The sequence below is a fragment of the Canis lupus genome, chromosome 1 (assembly GCF_048164855.1).
Source record: "Canis lupus baileyi chromosome 1, mCanLup2.hap1, whole genome shotgun sequence".
Lineage (NCBI taxonomy): Eukaryota > Metazoa > Chordata > Mammalia > Carnivora > Canidae > Canis > Canis lupus.
The window spans coordinates 30599608-30620815 of NC_132838.1; the positions used below are offsets into that span (position 1 = coordinate 30599608).

General features: G+C 38.3%; 1 long non-coding RNA gene and 1 pseudogene across 1 annotated transcript; both read right to left on the reverse strand.

Moving 5' to 3' along the window:
• Positions 1 to 349: 349 nt before the first annotated feature.
• On the reverse strand, positions 350 to 13359 carry LOC140614203 (uncharacterized). Its single transcript, XR_012015126.1, has 3 exons — positions 13269 to 13359; positions 2773 to 2908; positions 350 to 2673 (listed from the first exon to the last, which is right to left on the reverse strand). It is a non-coding gene; the product is annotated as an uncharacterized lncRNA (long non-coding RNA).
• Positions 13360 to 19602: 6243 nt separating this feature from the next.
• LOC140614227 (large ribosomal subunit protein eL29 pseudogene) lies at positions 19603 to 20244 on the reverse strand (annotated as a pseudogene).
• Between the last annotated feature and the right edge of the window lie 964 nt (positions 20245 to 21208).

Sequence of the window (21208 nt, forward strand, 5' to 3'; positions counted from 1 at the left end):
AGGTATGAATCTCAGGCTATAAGCAGGTAGGGAGGAGCCTTATGTATAACTGAAATGGACTTCATTGTAAATGCCTCATTCTTTTGTGTAGTAGAAAGTAAATTCAGTCAATTTAGGATGTTCCCTCCTTCCTTTAGTATCGTGCCACATCCTGATTTTCTTCAGGGCACAAAGACAAGATCCCCTACTCCCTCAGCATTCTAGAAGCAGGAAGCCCTCGCTTGCCTTTCTGCGGCCCCACTCATTCCCTGCGGGGCCTGGGGGAAATGCAGCAGTTTCAGGGTTGCTCTCTGGACTCACCGCACAGGTCTTTTTTTTTTTCTTTCTGTTCTTGCACCTTTCTGGTCACAGGAATCTTAGGGCCTGATGCTTGACCCCCCGGGTTCACAAGGGAAGGCACAGTCCTGATTTTAGAGTTTCCGAACCTATCCGAGGGTAGAGCACTAAGGGCTCACCATCATGCTCGCTGTGTTGCTCCCTTTCCTCAAATCAGGGATCCGCTTAGAGTCTCTTCAGGACCTGAGTATGCATGGCTTAAAAGCCAAACATAGGGGGTGTCATCCCTTCTAGAAAGCCATAAGAAATGTGGCCATCTTTAAGCTAAGTAAAGGGAGAAGAACTGGGAATGAAACAAAATCCAAAGAAACAATGATTATTCTGCCACTTTTTGATAGACTAAAACAAATTTCCTCTGGAAGGTTGCTTATCAAAAACATCATTTGATTGCTATTAGTGACTTCCCGTCTGTGTTCTGAAGGAAGTGGGGGAGGTGAGGTGTTAAGGCGGGTGGTGGTGGGGAGGGGATCACACTTATCAAGAAGAGGAATGAAATGTAAGAAATGTAGAGAGGACACAGTTAGAGACCCTGCTGAGAACAGCCATTTGCCTCAGGTAAAGTGCGCTGGAGGCGAGGTCCACATTGGGCCACTGTCTATCTGGCCTTCTGTGTTGCCCTGAGGAGTTCCCCCAAACTGTCCTGAAGGTGATGAGACAACTGGTGGGTTCAGGCAAGAAAGGGTCTTAATGAGATTTGTGGTTGGAAATTCCAGTTTGGTCATCATGCAGGATAGGAAGTTGGGGGCAAAATGGAAGAAGTTAGGAATCTTCCTTGGTGAATTAGCTAATCTAAGACTGGAATGAAGGTATGAATGAATCTAACCACTGGAATGAAGGTAAGAAGGCAATTTGAGAAATGAGGTGAAGGAGGAAGAGACTGAGTGAAGGAGAGGCAGAGTTAGGGGTACCCTTCCTGGAACTTTCCCAGTCAAGGGGAACTTGAGATAACAGACCTGGTCCCTGAGCAAAGAGCTAGAGCTCCTAGGGATGCAGAACCTAACACCCAGGAATGGAATCCTGTGCCAGGAAATGTTAGTGGGGTTTTTTTCCCTTGCTTCCCTCTTTCCTTTGACATACTGCTTTTCCTTCATTGTGAGTGGTGTCCGTTGTCTCAGGGGATGAATGATACAGCTGAAATAAGGCTTTTTAAACTCTGAAGGCCCTTGAATCTCAAAAGTTTAAGCCCAGAATATCCCAGGACATCAAGTTTATTTAAAACATTAGATTTAGATCAATGAATGGCGACCAAAATAGTCTTTTGGCACAGATTTAGTTAAGAATATTTGGGCTAGGGGAGAAAAAGTGTAGGAAGGGGACTACTGGATGTTGGGTGTGTCTAGAAGGACATCACACATGCTGTGTTCTCTGACTCTCAGATATGACAATTTCCACCCCGTCCTGTCCCAAGCTAAGTCCTCAAGGTGGGATGGATACATGACTGTGCCCCTGGAGAGACAGGAGCGGCCTTGGAGCACAGCACACTATGGCTTGCTTTCAGGATAGAGCCCAGAGAGGGGATAAGCCACGTAGATTTTCCCTCTATTTAACATGTGTGGAGTGGGAGAAGTAGAGATGGCTGCATGTGTAGACGGGTAGGATAGCATCAAGGATAGCATTTTTCCACATCCTGTCTGGCATAGGGAGAGATCACATACTCCCAATGCTCCCCAGAGTACACACTGTCTTCTGCACGTCTTTATTTTCCCATGGGAAGTTGGGAGAGGGGAGGCAGGGGCAGTTATTTCAGGCGAGGCTGAAATAACTGAGGCTACCTGCAATTGACACTGATTGAAATTGTTTAGTTATAAAGGCTGAAGTAAATTACATTTCTTGAACGCTTGGCTTTGTTCCACGGGGAGGAGTATCAGGCATAAGAGTTCATTAGAAATGACAAGAAACAAAATAACTGGAGACAGTGGGATAGAGCAACCAGATGAATAGGAAGGAAGATGATGGAGGCCAGGGAGACTCCCTAAGATGTTGTGGCAGGACAATTCCAGCAGGTATTGAGCAATGAGGCTTCTTCTTCTGGTTTGGGTGCCCAGGGAGGATGATGACGGCCCTCACTAACGCAGAAAAGTACAAGAGGCAGAGCAGATGGCAGATGTATAAGGGCGAGGGTGAGACCACTTTGAACATGTTGAATTGGGAGAATTCAAGTGGGGCTGGCTTGTAGTATATGTGGTCAACGTAGGTGTGTAGTAGGGTTACAGTGTTGAGTCTCTGAGATGGAAGACATGATGAACACAAGATGATCTGGGGCAAGTGCAGACACTATCAGGAGGGCCAAGATCAGGACCTGGAGGCCACCAGAGGGTTTGTTGAAAGAAGAGGAGCCTGCAAAAGAGATTGAAAAATAGAGTCACAGTTGACTGTAACAGGGAGGAGAGAGCCATAGCTGAAGAAGGATTTCTTAACATGTGGGAAGATACTCACACAATCTTGCAGATTGAGGGGACAAGAGCATATGCTGGATCGGTGGGTATGAAGGAGAGACAGCGAAGGAGGTCCCCAAGGGGCTCGGGCTCACAGCGTCAGGAGAAGGTTACTGGGCACAGGGGTGTCTCCTTTCCTGCGGTGGGAAGGGAGGGATGGTAGAAATGGAGACATGCAGAAAAGCTCCAGGGGGAGATGCTGAGACATTCTGGCTGGATGTGCTCTTATTTTTTCTGTGAAGTACTTGTAAGTGGGACAGGAAGCTGAAAGTCCCTTGAGCTTCTCAAGGGAAGTGTCAGAAGCCACAACCGGATCTCTGAGCACCTCAATTTTGAGATTTCCTGAAGCTACAGATGCAGTCTAGGTGTGGGCACTGAGAAGCCAGATCCCAAATTTAATCAGGGTCGAAGCTTTGTTGGGCATGTAGGTGTCTAGTGAAAAGAATGGTGCTAAGGGAGGAAAACAAGTTTCTGGCAAGGTCATGATTTTCTAGCTCAGCTAAAAATTGCATTAGTTTTTTTTTTTTTTTTTTTTACTGTTTCCAAAGGGTATGCAGGACCTGTGGATGTCTTACCATACAATCCTGACTCAAAGAAACCAGCAGTGATAATGGAATCCATTTTTCCTGTATTGGGGAGAAACATCCTTGCTCTTTTGAATGCATAAATGGAAAGCCTAAAACAAGGACTATATGTAAACATTTTTATTAGGGAAGAGAAAACGTTAATTCAACCTTAATACTGGTCTGATACAATTGTGTTCTAACTTCTTATCATCTTTCAATAGGGAATCAACTGTAAGTAGTTTTGTGAAGAATTGAGGTAGAACGACATGAAGGCACAAAAGCATCTGCTGACCATCACAAGTGATGGAAGGAAAGAGACTCCTTGTACCACCAATGCCAGTGGAAGGCAGGAATGTCAGCCAGGAGGAAAGTAGCTCTGGTTTATAGCAGATAATCCCCCCTCCCCCCAAATACAGCTAAACATGACTTAGAATGAATGAAGAAAGAGATTATGCTTTTAATTTTTAAAATTAGCCACAGGTCTCAATTGCATCATACTCCGCTTTTCCATTTGCATTGATGCTCTATAATCTAAACCAGTGGAAACCTTACTATGAGCTTTCCATGGAGGGTCAGACTATGCTCGGGTACTTCTCTTTTATTTATTTGTCTATCTATCGATATCTCTCTATCTATCTATCTATCTATCTATCTCATCTATTTATCTATCATCTATCTATCCTTTTATTTAGTTGGGATTCAGGCCACAATTTCAAAAACAACTATATAAAAAAGTAAGAAAAAGAAGAGACATAATTAATTAAAAAAAGCAAATATATACATGGTGCTTAATATCAGAAATTTGGCATTTGCTGCTGTTGGAAACGTAATAGAACTCTGTGTTTTTTAGAAGTCACATACACATATTTCTTATTGCCTAATAAGAAGTATTTACAATCTTCTGCAGAGAAACATAGCCCTAATCCTAATTTCAGAAAGGAGTGCATTAGTTTATGTCCTTATAAATGGGTATTAAGTAAGATAACATATTTTTCCTGAGATTGAAACTTTGTTTAAATCCACAGTCTCAGGGATGCCTGGGTGGCTCAGTGGTTGAGCCAGCTCAGGTCGTGATCCTGGAATCCTGGAATCCTGGGATGGAGTACCTGCATCGGGCTCCCAGCAGGGACCTGCTTCTCCCTCTGCCTCCCTCTCTGTGTTTCTCATGAATAAGTAAATAAAATCTTTAAAAAAAATCTTCAGTATCAAGCCATTAAATGCATTTCTCAGAATGCTGAAGTAAATGATATTTGTATATTGTCTACTGGTTTCCAAAAAGCTGGTTTTAGAAATAAGGATGGAGAGTGAAACTCTAGAATCTCGGAGGACCTAGAGTAATAATTAGTAGTAGTTAACATGCACATTGCTCTACATATTTGCCATCCATATACTGTGTTTTGCATATTTTATCTCATGTAATAATCATATCACCTTATAGTGAAAGTATCAGCTTCATTTTCTGTTGAGGAAAACAAGATTCAAAGAAGTCAGAAAACTGTCACAAGCTGTAGCTTTTAAAAAACAGCCAGAATTTCACCCAAGACAGGCTGGTCCCAGGGCTTGAGCTTTAACCCACTGGAGGTACTGTCCTTTACACTGTACTTCTCAATTTTCACATGCTGCCTGATGCACTGGGTCATAATCATTTCACAATTTAATTTTCTCACAAGTAGCTTAAGCGTTCATTATTATGTATAGTAAATTAAAGAATTTATCTCAAATATTTTATTATGAAAGGAGACTTGTAGTTTCATGTATTCAGGACTATCTCTCCTTCTTGCTGAGGTGAACTGGCTACAAAAGTGCTTGGAAAGGCCAATATTTTGAAAGTTACAAAGAGTAGACCTTAAAAGTTCTCATAACAAGAAAAACATTTTGTAACTATGTATGATGATGGATGTTAACTGCACTTATTGTGTGATCATTTTGCAGTATATACAAATATCAAATCATTATGTTGTATACCTAAAACTAATATAATGTTGTATGTCAATTATACCTCAAAAATAAACAAAGAACAGCTACTTTTTTTTTTTTTTTTTTTTTTTTTAGTGAGAGAGAGCAGGAGTTGGTGGGGAGGGGCAGAGAGGGAGAGAGAATCTTAAGCAGGCTCCACACCCATCACAAAGTCCAGTGCAGGGCTCAGTCTCATGACCCTGAGATCATGATCTGAGTAGAAATCAAGAGTTGGATGCTTACCCAGTGGAGCTATGTAGGTGCCCCAAGAGCACTTAATTCTTAAGGGCCGATCTAATAGAAGATTATAATGTGTGTCTTCATCATTGAAAATGATTCCTATGTTACCCTTTGACAGATTTGGAATGCATTTATCAATTTAACTGGTGGTCTAAGTAAATTTTTAACAGAGGAAGAATTAGGATGGTATTATGCATCAATTTTGCTTTATTTGAAATTAAAATCTCATTTTGTTATGAGGCTGTTTCTGTGCACTTTAATTTATATAATGCTTAATAACTTTGGAAGAAATGTTGATTAAAAGTGTTCATAGTAAGAATACATATTTGATCCTGGTAGCCTATAAGATCAAAAGCTAAAGAAACATCAAATAAATGGTTATTTTTAAAGCCAGGAACAAGAGAAAGATAGCCAATATCTTCACTTTTATTCTGGGCAATGTTATAAGACAAGAAAACGTAATAAGGAATGTAAGAAGTAGGAAGGAAAAGACAACTATTCCTATATTTAGAGAATATGATTGTCTAAGTAATATATCCAAGATAATCTACATTAAAATTTAAAAAGTAATACATATATTCTTGTATTTTAGATCAATTTGCAAAATAAATTGCATTCCTATATGACAGTAAAAGACAATAAAGAAATGTGATAGAAGAAATAGCCAATTCAAAACAGCAATTAATACTAGAAGGAGTCTAGCATAAATCTAATAAAATATATGAAAGATTTTTATGGAGCAAAATAAAACACTGTTGAAATCTCTAAAGGTATCTCTACAGAGTATGAGAGATGTGCCATGTATGTGGGTGGACAGTCACAATAACTTAACTGAAACTTCATTTGTGAAGATTTATTCTCAAATTCAATGTGATTTTAGTCAACATTTCCATAAGACTTCTCATGAATTTTGATAAGTTGATCAAAAAATATATGAAAGAGTAAAGACCAGGTATAGCCAAAACTATTTTAAAGATAAAAGTAAAGTGTCAGAAATTTCCTTACCAAATATTAAGATTTGTTATAAAGCTATAATAATAAAGACACTTGATACTGACACAGGGAAAAATTATTAGGGAAAGATATAGAGAGAAACCAAGATACAAATGGAAATTTGGTACATGATAGAAGTGCTATTACAAATTAATGGGAAATAGGTAGAATTTTCAATCACTGGAACTAAGAAAATTGGAACTATTCTCATTGGAAAAAAACATAGTTGGATACCTACTTCTTTCATACACAATAATAAATTCATATGGATTAAAGACTGAATACGAGAAGCAAAAATTTTAAACATTTAGACATCTTTATAGTCTCTAGATAAGAAAAAAAGCAATAACATTGGCAACAAATTAACATTTGTCCTTTGACTGAGGTTTTCTATTTCTAAATTTACATACTGAAGAGATTTTTACCCAACTGCTCTGGAGGCATACATAAAAATATTTGTTGCTTCATCATTTGTATTAATAATAGTGGTGACTTGAAGAGAATCTTAGTCCATTGGGATGCTATAATAAAATACCATAGACCGGGTGGCTTACAAACAGCAGACATTTAATTCTCACAGTAGTGGAGGCTGGCAAGTCCAAGATCAAGGTGCCAGCAAATTTAGTGTCTCATGATAGACCACTTTCTGGTTGTCTTTTTGATGTGTCCTCACATAGCAGAAGAAGGAATGAGAAAGCACTCTAGGGTCTCTTTTAAAAGGGCACCAATTCCATTCATGAAGGCTCCACTTTCATGACCTGATTATCTCCTAAAGGCCTCACCTCCAAATACTATCACATTGGAGAATAAGTTTCAGCATATGAATTTAGGGGAATACAAACATTCAGGCCATAACAGAATCTAAATATTCACCAAGAGGAACATAGATTTAAAAACTTGTGTTCTTATCATCCAACAGAGTGATATAACAGAGTGAATTAGAGAAACATATATCAATAGGGATGATTTCCCCAAATATAATGCTGTGGGCGGGGCTGGGGGGAACAAACAGTAGACTAACAGAGTATGAGGTCATAAAAGTTAAAAACATATACAACAATACTATACGTTGTTTAAAAATGCATATATATGTAGTGAAAATATGCTTAAGAATGATATAAGACTAAATAACTGCCATCAGAAGGAAGAAAAAGTAATGGAACTGGGAAAGGAGTAACAAAGATTCCAATTGTGTCTGTAATATTGTAGTTCTTTTTAAAAAATCTCAACTAAGTATGATAAAATGGTGAGATGAGAAAGTTGGCTAACATGTCTTGTTTATACTTTAATTATTCTCAGTACTTTTCAATATGCTAGAAATATTTTTAAATAAATCTTTTTTTTAAAAAAAATGATTTTATTTATCTATTCATGAGAGACAAAGAGAGAGAGAGAGGCAGAGACATAGGCAAAGGGAGAAGCAGGCTCCATGCAGGGAACCCAATATGGGACTTGATTCTGGGACTCCAGGATCATGCCCCGGGCCAAAGGCAGATGCTCAACTACTGAGCCACCTAGGGATCCCCTAGAAATATCTTATAATAAAAATGATCAATTAGTAATTTTTCTTTCCAAAAAATGGGAATAATAAATGATTTTGGCTATTCTTATGGTTGTTATAAAAATGAATTTGGATAAATAAAATTATAACCCATTCTAATGGGTCTCTGCTGGAATGCTATTGTGGTTTCAATTTACCTTTTCCTAATGATTAGTAGTATTTAAGTATATTTCCATGTATTTATTAATTTTGAGTATATCTTCTGTGGTAAAATACTTATTTTTAAAAAATGAATTTGAGGACACCTGGGTGGCTCAGTTGGTTAAGTGTTGGACTTTTGCTTTGGGATCAGGTCATGATCTCAGGGTCATAAGATCCAGCCCCTCATTGAGCCCCACACTGGGCTCCACACTCAGTACATAGTCTACTTGGGATTCTCTCTTTCCCTTCTCCTCTGCCCCTCCCCCTGCTTGTGCACTCTCTGTATCTCTCTCAAATAAATAAATACATAAATAAAATATTTAAAAAAAATGAACTTGGACAACAATTGTGAATATACTACAAAGGGTCCTACAGTTGCTGCTATTACATGAATTGCCAATAAAATCATGATTCAAAAATAAAATTCAATTATTACCATGATGAGTCCCATATTTTTACCTCATTAAAAGCAATACGTGTAGCAATAATTACTGAAATTAGAAAATGTAACAATGATCACTAATGTAACATGTTTGTTGGAGACTGCTATGGCTATGGGTAATATTTTAATAGGATCCAGGGCTTCCCATCAGGCTACAAAGTACACTGTGAATGATTGTTTCATATGTTAGAAAAGCATCCACTTTATTCTATTATAGCTCAAATCATATTCTTATATTAATTTCTGCTTCCTTAGATTACCTAATCCCTCTCTTTCATTCCTATGTATAAATAAAGCTTATTGGGAAAGTGTCTTCTTATATCCTTATAGTTAGATGATTACATCTAACTATGGAATTATGGAAATGAAATGCTGAGTTCTGAGAATAAGCCTGAGATCTTCTTGCAAGTTCTTACATGTTACTTGCTAATTAAGAGTCAGTGAAAGTTAGAATTAAGTCTATAGGCAGGAGTGGATATACAAAGAAAATACAGTAAATCTTATTAACTATTGTATTTCCAGGTGAAGTTTTTGAGATGATACAATTTTATTTTTTTATATGAAAGATATGCTGTTTTTCATATAACCCAAGAAGTGGACAAAAGATTAATGAAGATATGGTTTCTACTATGGAGGAATTTAAAAATTAAGCAAAAAGGTACTGCAAGCTAGACATCCACATATAAAGATGACCCCTACCTCTCAACATATATAAAACTTAAAGTGGATCAAAGACTTAAGTATGAGAGCTAAATGTGTAAAACTCTTAGAAGAAAACATGGGTTTAAATAATCTTGCATTAGGCAATGATTTCTAAAGCCCAGGAAACCAAAGGAAAAAATTCATAATTGGATTTCATCTAAATTAAAAACATTTGTACTTCAGAAGACTCCATTAATAAAGTGAAAAGACAATTTGTCTCACTATGGGAGAACATATTTGCAAGTCATATACCTGATAGTGGAGCTTGATTCAGAATATATAAGTAACTATTATAACTTAATAAAAAGATGACTAATTCAGAAAATGGGCAAAGTATTTGAATAGACATTTCTCCAAAGGAGATATACAAATGGCCAGTAAGCATATGAAAACTTGCTGTACATCATTAGTCATTAGAGAAGTGCAAATCAAAATCATAATGAAAAAAATCATAATGAGATATCACCTCACACCGATTAGGAAGGCTATGATGATATTTTAAAAAAGGAACAATAACAAATATTGGCAAGATATGAAGAAATTGGGAGTATAAAATGGTACACTTTGGAAGACAGTCTGGCAACTCCTTAAAAAGCTAAACCATATGACCCAGCAATTCTACTTCTAGGTATGTACTCAAGAGCATTGAATATGTATGTCTACATAAAAACTTGTATGTGGATGTTCACAAGCAGCATTATTCATAATATTGCAAAAGTAGAAAGAACTCAACTGTCCATCAGTGGATGGACAAACAAAATGTGGTATCTCAATACAATGGAATAATTCTCTGCCATAAAAAGGAATTAAATATTGATACATAACACAACATGGATAAACCTTGAAAACATTATGCTGAGTGAGAGAAGCCAGACACAAGGCCACATAATGTATGATTCCATTATATGGAATGTCCAGAATAGGCAAATTCATAGAGAAAGAAAGTAAACTAGTCAGTGGCTGCCTGGAACTAGGAAGAGGGGAGGATAGGGAGTGATGGCTAATGGTATGAGGTGATCAAATGTTTTGGAATTAGATAGCAGTGATTGTTGTACAACCTTGTGCTCGCTTCGGCAGCACATATACTAAGATTCACATGTACAACCATGTGAATATATTAAAACCCATGATCTTTATAATTTAAAAGGGAGAGGGTAGGAAAGAGGTGAGAGACAGAAAGAGCTACATGGGAGAAGTGGTCAGGGAACTACTTTTGAAAGACCCGAGATAGCTAATACTCAATTGAAAAATTGTGCTTCTCTGATGTTAATATCTCTATTTCTCCAAACTGTCAGGCAAGTCTGGTTCCCACCCCCTTACTCCCCCACACCCATGTGCACAACAGGAAAACTCTCTCCGAAAGATTAATGAGGACACGATTTTATTTACTCTAACAGGACTCTGAACAGAGTCCGGTGTATAACAGGCACTTGATAAAAGTGTGCTGAATGAATAGGTAAATACTTGTATGAATAGGCTTGATTTAATCCCACGATGATTTTGATCCCTATACATGTGTGAATGTGCAGAGATTAGATTTATTTGCACTTCACGTTCTCAGTACACCTAGCAGCCCTATCCTCAAAATTATGCTTTTAGAATACTATGATAATTTGTGAGAAGTGTCAGTACCCACACAATTTGTGGACACTCTTGGTAATGAAACATAGGACCATGAAAAATGAAATAAACATTCAGTTTTTAGCTAATAAAGAATGATTAGGAAAAAAACTTAAAAGAAGTATAGGATTCTTGAAATAATAGTGTAGGAGAATCTCCCTTATAATATTAAAACGATGTAACACTATTTTTTGTGCAGATGAAGAAATAATTGAAGAGAAATCCTATCAGAGTAGGTTAGTGTTAGAAGTGGACATCCTCTAGAAATTTTTAAGAGATAGACTTCACAAATATTTACATGAAATTTAAATTACAATAATCATGCTTTATATATTTAAAATATTTTAAGATTATACTTTGTGCTATTTTAGGACTGCCTCAATAATTTTTCTCTCATGAGCTTTTGATCCTGCTGACTGTGTTTTGCTTTCTACAGTCCATTTTTATAATATAACCCTTGAGATAGACAAGACATCACTAAAGATATTATCTTTCTGGGGAGGTTAAAAAAGAGTTGATATTAGTTAGAAATAATTAGAAAAAAGAAATCTGCATCTCCAAATGGAGTTCTGAGAAAATTTCTGAAAGAATCTGGGTTACATCTACTTATCCCCTGATGACAGCTAATCCTGGTGAGGGTGATGGCAGGGTTAGTCTGGTTTATTCTCATATGCCCAGAGACTAAATGAAGTGACCAAAAAGAAAAAAGAGTGTACAACTGTAGCCATCCCAACAAATGAAAATGACTAACTGAATAAAGGGAAGAAAACAATATTGCCACTCATTCAGAAAATATTGAGGACCTACTATGTGCCAAGCATTGCCCAGAAATGAACTGAATAAATAAAATCATGCCCTGATGGGGTTTTCATGTTGTAGGCTCCCTTTTGCTACCCAATTATTACTAGAACTCCAAGAGAAGAATGGGGATAAATGAGGGGGACATCCAGTGGGTCTGAATCTGCCATTGTGGGCCAATGGCCAGAGGGGCCTGGGATCAAGAGGGAAGGAGAAGGAATGGAAATCCTAGGAAAGTCTGCAGACAGATCTAAATTGGCTAGCTACCTGGGCAGTCATCTCCCTTACTAAGCTCAAGTGACTATTAATGAGGCCCAAGGGATGAAATTACAGTACCTCTCCCCACCCATTTCCTACAAAACATAAGAAGGAAGTGATTGCTCTCTCCCAAGAGCCTTCACAGGGGCAGAATTTCAAGGTTGTTGCAGTGAGAGGTACTTTAAAGAAGGTATCAGAAGATTTGGGTTCTAGTGTAGATTGTATTGCTAACTAACCATTTACTGGTGTGTGAAATGAGAAGTTTAACTTATATAATCACTAAGGTCTCTCAGTCTGAACTGTTTATGTTAGCTCACTAAAAGCAGAAAAAAGGATCTCTGATTTGTGTGCACACGTTCTTTGATCCAAAACTCAAATCTTTACATAATGGTTACTAATAGAATAAATGAATAGGGCATGGGAAATCCTTTTTATAATAGAATGCCTAATATTCCTACATATAAGAATATAAGTTGAAATACTCCAAATTAAGTTTTGTTATTACTTAAAGTTTATAACATGAAAAGTCAAAATAAGGTTTTTTTTTTAAAGATTTTATTTATTTATTCATAGAGACACAGAGAGAGAGAGAGAGGCAGAGACACAGACAGAGGGAGAAGCAGGCTCCACGCAGGGAGCCTGACGTGGGACTCAATCCGGGGTCTCCAGGATCACACCCTTGGCTGCAGGAGGTGCTAAACTGCTGCACCACCGGGGCTGCCCTCAAAATAAGTTTTTAATCTAAAACCAATCCCGAGGTCCTGGGATCGAGTTCCACATCAGGCTCTCCACAGAGAGCCTGCTTCTCCCTTTGCCTATGTCTTTGTGTTTCTCATGAATAAATAAAAAAAATTTTTTTAAAGAAATCAATAGTTTATAAAAGTTTTGTAAATACACAAGGTTTCTTAAGAACCAATGATAACATTCTAAAAAAAATATTTTGTACAATATAGTTGTGGTGCTAGTGGGTGAAATATCCCTTGGAATTCTCTCCCCATCATAAACCCTCACTTTCTTCAAAGTCTACCTCAAGTCCTAATTCCTCTGCGACATCTCCAATTACTCAAGTCAACACCAAGTTTTTCTTTATGGGTGAGATTCTATTACATTTAGTATTACTATTCTATAACATAGCACTTAAGACTATTTTAGATGATTTCTGTTTCATAGGATCAATTATTTCTTCACAAGATGCTTATAAACTCTTTAAAGGTAATAACCTTGTCTTTGGCGTGGTTGTTACGTCTGCTTTGGGGAAGTCCATTAGTAAGGCTGATAGAGCAAATACCTGAAGGGAAAAGAACATAGAATGTCATAAATGTAGAAGTTAGAAATCGCCTAAATTCCACCCTCTGACCACACAAACCACATCCCTTACTAGTGTGGCTATGTCAATCTTTTACTGGACTATAAGCAACTTTGAAGATAAAAGTTATTTTCTACTCATCTCAACCGTCTCTCCTCTTCACTTTGCACCAACCACTCTGTCCATATCATCCCACTAAAAAGCCTACCAAAGTGTTTCACAACAACTAGAGAATTTATCCCAAAGAGCCATTTACTATGAAATGAGTTCCGGGGTACCTGGATGGCTCAGTTGGTTAGGTGTCTGTCTTTGGCTCAGGTCATGATCCTAGGGTCCACTCAGCCTGCTTCTTCCTCTCCTCCCTGCTTGTTCTCTCTCTCACTATCTCTGTCTCTCTCTCTCAAAGAAATAAATAAAATCTTAAAAAAAAAAAAAAAGAAGAAGAAAGAATGAAATGAGTCCCAGTGATAGGTAGATCCAACACCTGGAGCACATTCTGGCTTGACTGCCTTTCCTAAGTGTAGAAGACCATGCGTGATGCTTGGTGAGAAAATCAATTTCCAATCATTGCCCTTCCTCCCCACATCCAACTGAAAAATATGAACCAACACAAACAAATAAAATATGTCTCTCTCAAGACAGGGCACTGGAACTCTTGCAAATGGAGCCCAACTTGTCTATTCTGTAAACTGAATAGTTTCAGATAGGATCAGACACTTTCAGCAAAGTTCTGTCTGGGTCTGCCAGATTGAATGGTCCTACTCTGTGATCAGAAGAGCTTGTAGGAATCTACCCCTGCTTGGGCCAGCAGTAATAGGTCTACAACTAACTGGGGACGTTACTTAATTTTATTTATTTACTGGACAGAATTAATCAGTTCTGTTACATTTTTATATTTTTTATGTTTTGTCAATGTCAATTCCATCTGTAATATGTCCTTTTCAAGACTCATTCTGTGTGTTTTATCTTATCTTCTTTCTGCAATCTGTGGGTTTTAAGCTCTATTAGCTGAGCTTCTTAGAATTGAGGAAGTTGAGAAGTTGCATGAGCCGCAACAGTTGGCATAATGTGTCAGAGGACAGAGAAATGCAATCCAACAAACACTTACTGGGCACTTATTTTATGCAAGGTGCTGTGTTAGCTGTTTGAACAGAAGGTTGAGCAAGGTACAGGTCCTGCCCTTAAAGAACTCACAATCTGTTTGCAGGAGATGTATATGTGTAGGCACGCATATACACACATGCACAGAACTAATACCAGTTAGAGTACTCCAAGTAATTCACTAGAGGGATAAGCAAGTGCTGAGAGAAGATAAAAGTAAAAATTCATTCTGATTGAGAGTGTTAGGAACTAGGAAGGTTAATATTCAGATACAACTTAAGACAAATAGACTTTCTCTTTTTTTAAGATTTTATTTATTTATTCATGACAGACACAGAGGCAGAGACATAGGCAATGGGAGAAGCAGATCACAACCTGAGCTGAAGGCAGATGCTCAACCACTAAGCCACCCAAGCACTTCCAAACTATTGATTTCAATGGGGTGGTTGAGTAAAAGGGGTAAGAAACTAGAGTTTCAAAAGCTCATTAAAAAGTTATTTTTCCTGCAGAAAATTCAATTACAAGTTTTTTACATGTGTGCTTTGCCATAAAGCTAAAACAATAAAGTGTTTAATCAAAACTTAGAAAACAATAATCAAATGTTATAGAGAATAATAAAATAACACTTTAAGACCAGAACAAAATCAGTGAATTATAAACTATTATTTACAATCTGTTTTTTTAATCCTAAATTAAAATTACATGGTTTAAAAAAACACATACACGTATAAAATGAAAACAAAGAAAACCAGCATAGCTCCTGGCCTCAACTAGCTTGTAGACCCTCAGACAAAGTAGCTAACGTGTTCTTAGGCAGCTCTTTTCTCAGGCACACAGTGCCAATATCTGATCAAGCTCACATTCTAACCAATTGGCATGGAATGCAATGAATGCAATGAATCAATGGAATTATATCCAAATTCTCATTTTGAAAATTTAAGCTGTAAGAGAAATGCCATGTTTGAATAGCAACCATAACTTTACCAGATTTGTAAGTGCTTTCAAACATGTCACTTGGTGGATCCCCACTCACACTGCCTGCCTGTGGTAGGTAGACTTCTAAGATGGGCCCCCAATGATCCCTGCCTACTGATATTCACGTCTTCTGTAATCCCCTCCTCGTGAATGCAGACTGGACCTGGGGACTTGCCTCTAGCCAATAAAATAGGGCAAAGCAGTAGGATATCACTTCTGTGATTAGATTACAAAAGATCGTGACTTTTGTTTTGTTGGTAGACTCTCTCATTGGCTTTAAAGCTAGCTGCCATGTTAGACAGGCCACATGGCAAAGGAAGGAGGGCAGCTTTTGACCAATAGCCAGTGAGGAGCTGAGGTCCTCAGTCCAGTAACTAGAGAAGATCCGAATTCTTCCAACCATCATGTAAATGAACTTGGAAATAAATCTTTCCCCAGTTGAGCCTTCAGATTGCCTTGGCTGCAGCCAGTGAGAGACCCTGATGCAGAAGACTCAGATAACAATCTCTGGATTCCAGCGGAAAATTTTATTATAAACTTGTATTGTTCTAAGCTACCAAGTATTGGTTGGAGTAATTTGTTACACGGAGTAGGGAAGGAAAAACTTAACTTTCTTCCACTTCATTCCTAAGTTTTCCAGCTGAGACTCTGGAAATGAGACTGACAAAAACAGATTAACAAGAGAAAAACAAACAGAAGTTTATTAACATGTGCACTGAACTTGTGCACTAGAGCACTCGGTGATGGGCAACTCAAAGGGTGGTTAGAATTTGGGCTTATATAGAATCTTAACAAAGAACAATACTTTTTTTTTTTTTTTTTTTTTTTTTTTTTTTGAGAAATGACAAGACAAAGGAAAAGGACTTTGAGCTTCCAAGGCTGGCACATTGTGGGCAGGCAAATAATGATAGATAAGGGCAAAGTGGTAAGGTTTTTTTATGTAGATTTCTCTGCTGCCTGATAACAATCTAGAGTTATTTATCTCTGTTGATTGATTTTTTCTTTCTAGTAGAGCTGGAGGAAGGGGGACACCTTTATACATTTACTTCCTTCTTTAAGGCAAATAGGGAGAGGACAGAGAGCTTTTCTTGTATCTGCTTCTTCTCACTTGCCTTCAGCTCAAAGTAATCCTTATGCTAAAGTGAAATATTTTGGGGTGGCATATTCTGCTACCCTTCACCAGCAACAGATAATTAATGTGATAACTAATGTGTACTCTGTGATATAGTAGGAGATGTTTATATCTCCACTTTACAACCTGACAAATATGGCTCAGAGACATTAGATAACTAGTGTTCTGCAGTGAGAAGCTGGACCAGAATGATTGTGATTCTCAGCCAAGTAGAGTGGCATTGGTCCCTCACACTAGTGATCTTGCACACAAATGTGGCACATATGGACTGTGTGACAATGTCAATCTCTCGTTACTTTTCTTTCCTCTTTATCCACTAGTGCCCATTACATTAGTCACTACATTACATAATCAGTACATTATTAATCTACAATTGCGAGGAGTATTGGAAGATTCTGGGATGCTGTATTTGGATCAAGTTCACCTCGTTGTGTTTGGTGATAGCCATGCACCATATATTTGTGCTCTTGTGTAACAGTGCGGGAAATGAGGGTGTTGAGACCATAGATTCTGGAATCAGGCATGCTTAGATTCAAATATATGCCATTTTATGGATATTTGTAATGTTACCAAATGCCTCTGTACATCAGTTTCTACATCTAAGAAACAGAAATAATAAAAATGGAGATTTTTACCTGGAAGTGTTATGAAGATTCCATCAGGTAACACGTAAAGCCCGGATACATAAATATCAAATGTCAGTTTCTCCTTGAGCCTGTCTGCCCTTCATGTGGCCAAAGATGTCCATGCATCTTGTTATTCTGAGAAACACTTGTCTATTGGAAAAGCCTGAGTATTTTAGAAGTTATAATTTTTAAAATTTTAACTTATGAGGACACCTGGGTGGCTCAGCCAGTTAAGTGCCTTCCTTTGACTCGGGTCATGATCCCAGGGTCCTGCTCAGTGGAGAGCCTGCTTCTCCCTCTCCTCCCTCATGCTCTCATGCTATCTCTGTCTCACTTTCTCTCAAATAAATAAATAAATAAAATCATAAAAAAGTTTTTAAACTTATAGCCCTCCTAAATTTATCTTTATTCCCAAATAACACTTTCTCAAAGCAATTGAAACTGAATGAATATCTGATGGGCCAAATGCCTCTAATTTTAAGGACTGTACAATCATAAATCATATGGACACTGAAGATCTTGCTGTAAATAAGAGTAGAGAATGCACAGACTAAGAATGTGGGCTCTGAAGTCAGTCTTCCTGGATCGAATTCTCTGCCAAATACTAGCTTGGTGACGTTGAGCTCTGCCATTTGACAAATGAATAATATAAGGGTACTTATTCATAGGGGAGTGTAGTGAGGATTGAATGAATTCAACTTTGTTATGTGCTGTTAAAAAGAAAGTTTAAATGATCTTATTAACTTTATTCAACAGTTCATGAATTGGGCAGCATCCTATCCAGCAGATAGAAAGGTGCTAAAGAGCTATACAAAATAAAAGAATTCTATAAGCAGAAGGGTTGGAACAGGAAGCCATACTAGGCCATAAAGTGGATAGTTAATGAAAGGTTATTTCCCTTTAGTGGATGACCAGGAGTCTATCAGGCAGATTACCTAATAAATGCTGACCCGACAATTCCTAATGGACTGGTTTAAGATTCCATTTCTCAGACACCTAAAACTCTGATTCAGTTTCAGTTTGGTGATGTGTTGCTTAGCATAAGCAACTCCATTTTAGGTCTGTTGTCTTATTTTTAAAGGTGTGTAGTACATGATCTTCAGCAGAAGAGTCGAAAAGCACACTTGTGAAGAGAAGTTTTGTTTTATAAGGTTTATTTGGGGTGTATACTTGGCATTTTGCCTGGAGGTAAATGATGTTTTTTTCTAGGCAGACTTTAATGGGTCTTGCTCAAAGCAATAGACATGAAGCCGCTTATGAAATCATACCTTATTTTGAATAGATTTAAAAATTGAATTATTGAGTTGTTCAAAACCCTGGCCTGTGAACTTCTAACCCCTATATAACCAATGAAACTGTCCAAAGACAAGATTTTAAAATTTAATTTGTCAAAGGTAGTTCTTTTTCAGTTTGCTTTGCTTTCTAAGAGGCAAGGGTAGACTCTGGTCAGAGTATTTCTTTTATCATGGCAAGGAAATGTTGAGTTACTCCTGTTGATCTCACTAACCCGACTGTAGCTCTCTAAGGAATCCGGTAGCTTTTCCTGAGAACATAGAGCCTGCCCGGCAGGGAGAGTAAAAAGTACGTCTGTCGCTCAGCCTCCTTTGTCAACAGCCAGCCTCTGGCCTTGGGAACCAAGTGGCAGCAGTTTGCAAATGTATATGCTTGGCGGAAGCCTGCCGATCCCTTTGTCCTTGAACCACGGGTGGCCTAATAGAGAAGCCTGAGTGTGTCATCCCTGACTACCCTAGTTTCCAGGAAGGAACACGATGGGTAACTTTTCCAATGATATCTAATGTGAACATTGAGAATTTAACCCATTCTCATTCTAGGTACAAGTAACTAGTTCTACGTGCTCTCCTACAAACCTACTGCTCAAACAGCCAGGTGGATACAGATTTTTTTTTAGTTGAAGTGTAATTGGCATATGATATTATCTTAGTTTCAGGTGTAAAGCATGATACATTTATATACATTTGGAAGTGATCATCCAACTACCATCTGTCACCATACAAAGTTGCTACAATACTATTGACTATATTCTCTATGCCATGTATTATATCTCTGCGGCATTTGTTTTCTAACCGGAAGTTTATACCTTTGAATCTCCTTTCCCAATTTTGCTCATTTCCCCATCCTATTCCCCTCTGGCAACTTCCAGATTGTTTTTGGTATCTTTGAGTCAGTTCCTATTTTGTTTTTTGGATTCCACATATAAGTAAAATCATACAGTACTTGCCTTTCTCTGACTTATTCCACTTAGTAGGAAGGTCCATCCTACTAGGTCCATCCATGTTGTTGCAACTGGTAAGATTTCTTTCTTTTTTATGGCTGAGCAATACTGTGTGCGTGTGTTTATGTGTGTATATTTGTATGTGTGCCAAACATCTTCTTTATCCATTCATCTTTTTTTTTTTTTTTTTTTTTTTTTTTACAGATCCTGACGCAGGTTTATTTGTACAAATAGCACAGGAGGACACCAGGCCCATGCAGACAGAAGCCCAGGGGTCATACCAGTCCTTCCGTCCTCACACTGGCAGGCAGAAGCCTCTACACTGGAGCCTTTGTGGGGGCCTGGGCACCTTTGGGAGCCTGCGCTGCAGGAGTAGAAGCAGGAGCCAGAGCCGGGGTCGCAGCTGCAGCCTGGTCCTTGGTTTGAGCCTTGGCCTTGGCCTTTGGCCGGCAGAGCCTGAGACCTTTGGCAATGCAGGCACGAGCACGTTTCCCGAACTTGGGGTGAGTGATGTAAGCCAGTAGATTGAGCTTGTGGCTGCCGCCCTTTGGGATCTTGGGCTTAACCTCCTTGGGCTTGACAAGGGCCTTGATAGCCTCAGCACGTGCAGTCATGGCCTTGGCATTGTTGGCCTGTATCTTCTTCAGGCCCTTCTTGTGCTTCTTGGCAAAGTGCATGTTCCTCAGGAACTTGGGGTCTACCCCCTTAAGAGATCCGTATCTTTGTGACCGGGGTTTCTTGATGCCATTTCTGTGCCATTTTCGTGACTGGTTGTGCATGGTGTGGTTCTTGGACTTGGCCATGTCTGCACCAAAGCCCGCAGCTCCCCCTATCCATTCATCTATTAATGGACAGTTAGGTTGCGTCCAAAGCTTGGCTATTATAAATCAAGCTGCAATGAACATAGGAGTGTATATATCCTTTTGAATTAGAGTTTTCATTTTCTTCAGGTAAATACTCAGAAGTGGAATTGCTGAATCATATGGTAGTTCTGTTTTTAATTTTTTGAGGAACCTTCATACTGTTTTCCACAGGGGCTGCACTACTTTGCATTCCTACCAACAGTGCACGAGGGCTCCCTTTTCTCCATATCCTCATCATCACTTGTTATTTTTGTCTTTTTGAGTTTAGCCATTCTAACAGGTGTGGGATGTTATGTCATTGTGGTTTTGATTTGCATTTTCCCCATGAATGTAATATTGAGCGTCTATTCATGTCTATTGGCCTTCTGTATATCTTCTTTGGAGAAATGTCTATCCAGGTCTTCTGCCTACTTTTTAATTGGGTTAATTTTTTTTGATATGCAGTTATGTGGGTTCTTTATATATTTTGGATATTAACCCCTTGTCAGTTAAATCATCTGCAAATATTCTCTCCCATTCCATAGGCTGTCTTTTCTTTTTTTCTGGTTTCCTTTGCTGGAAACAGATGTCACACCAGTTTTGAAGGCTGAGCTTCTGCAGAGTGTGGACAAGTGTTTCTAATCCTCTTTTGTGTCACCTCCCACCTCCTGACTCTTACAACTTTCCTCTTGGCTGGTTTATTACAACTCCTTTGGAAAGTGATCAAATCAACACTATTACTTTTACTGTATCCTAATGACTAGAAATTTTTCTGCCAAATTGTTTCATGGATGTGTTTCCCCTTGTCCAAGGGCTTAGGAAGCACATCCATGGAAAAAGAGATGAAGCTATTTCCCATCAGTGGGTATAGTTTCATGCTCTGCGATGCCATCTTCAACAACACATGATCTCCAGAAAAGTCATTTTGGGGGAGCTCACTCTATT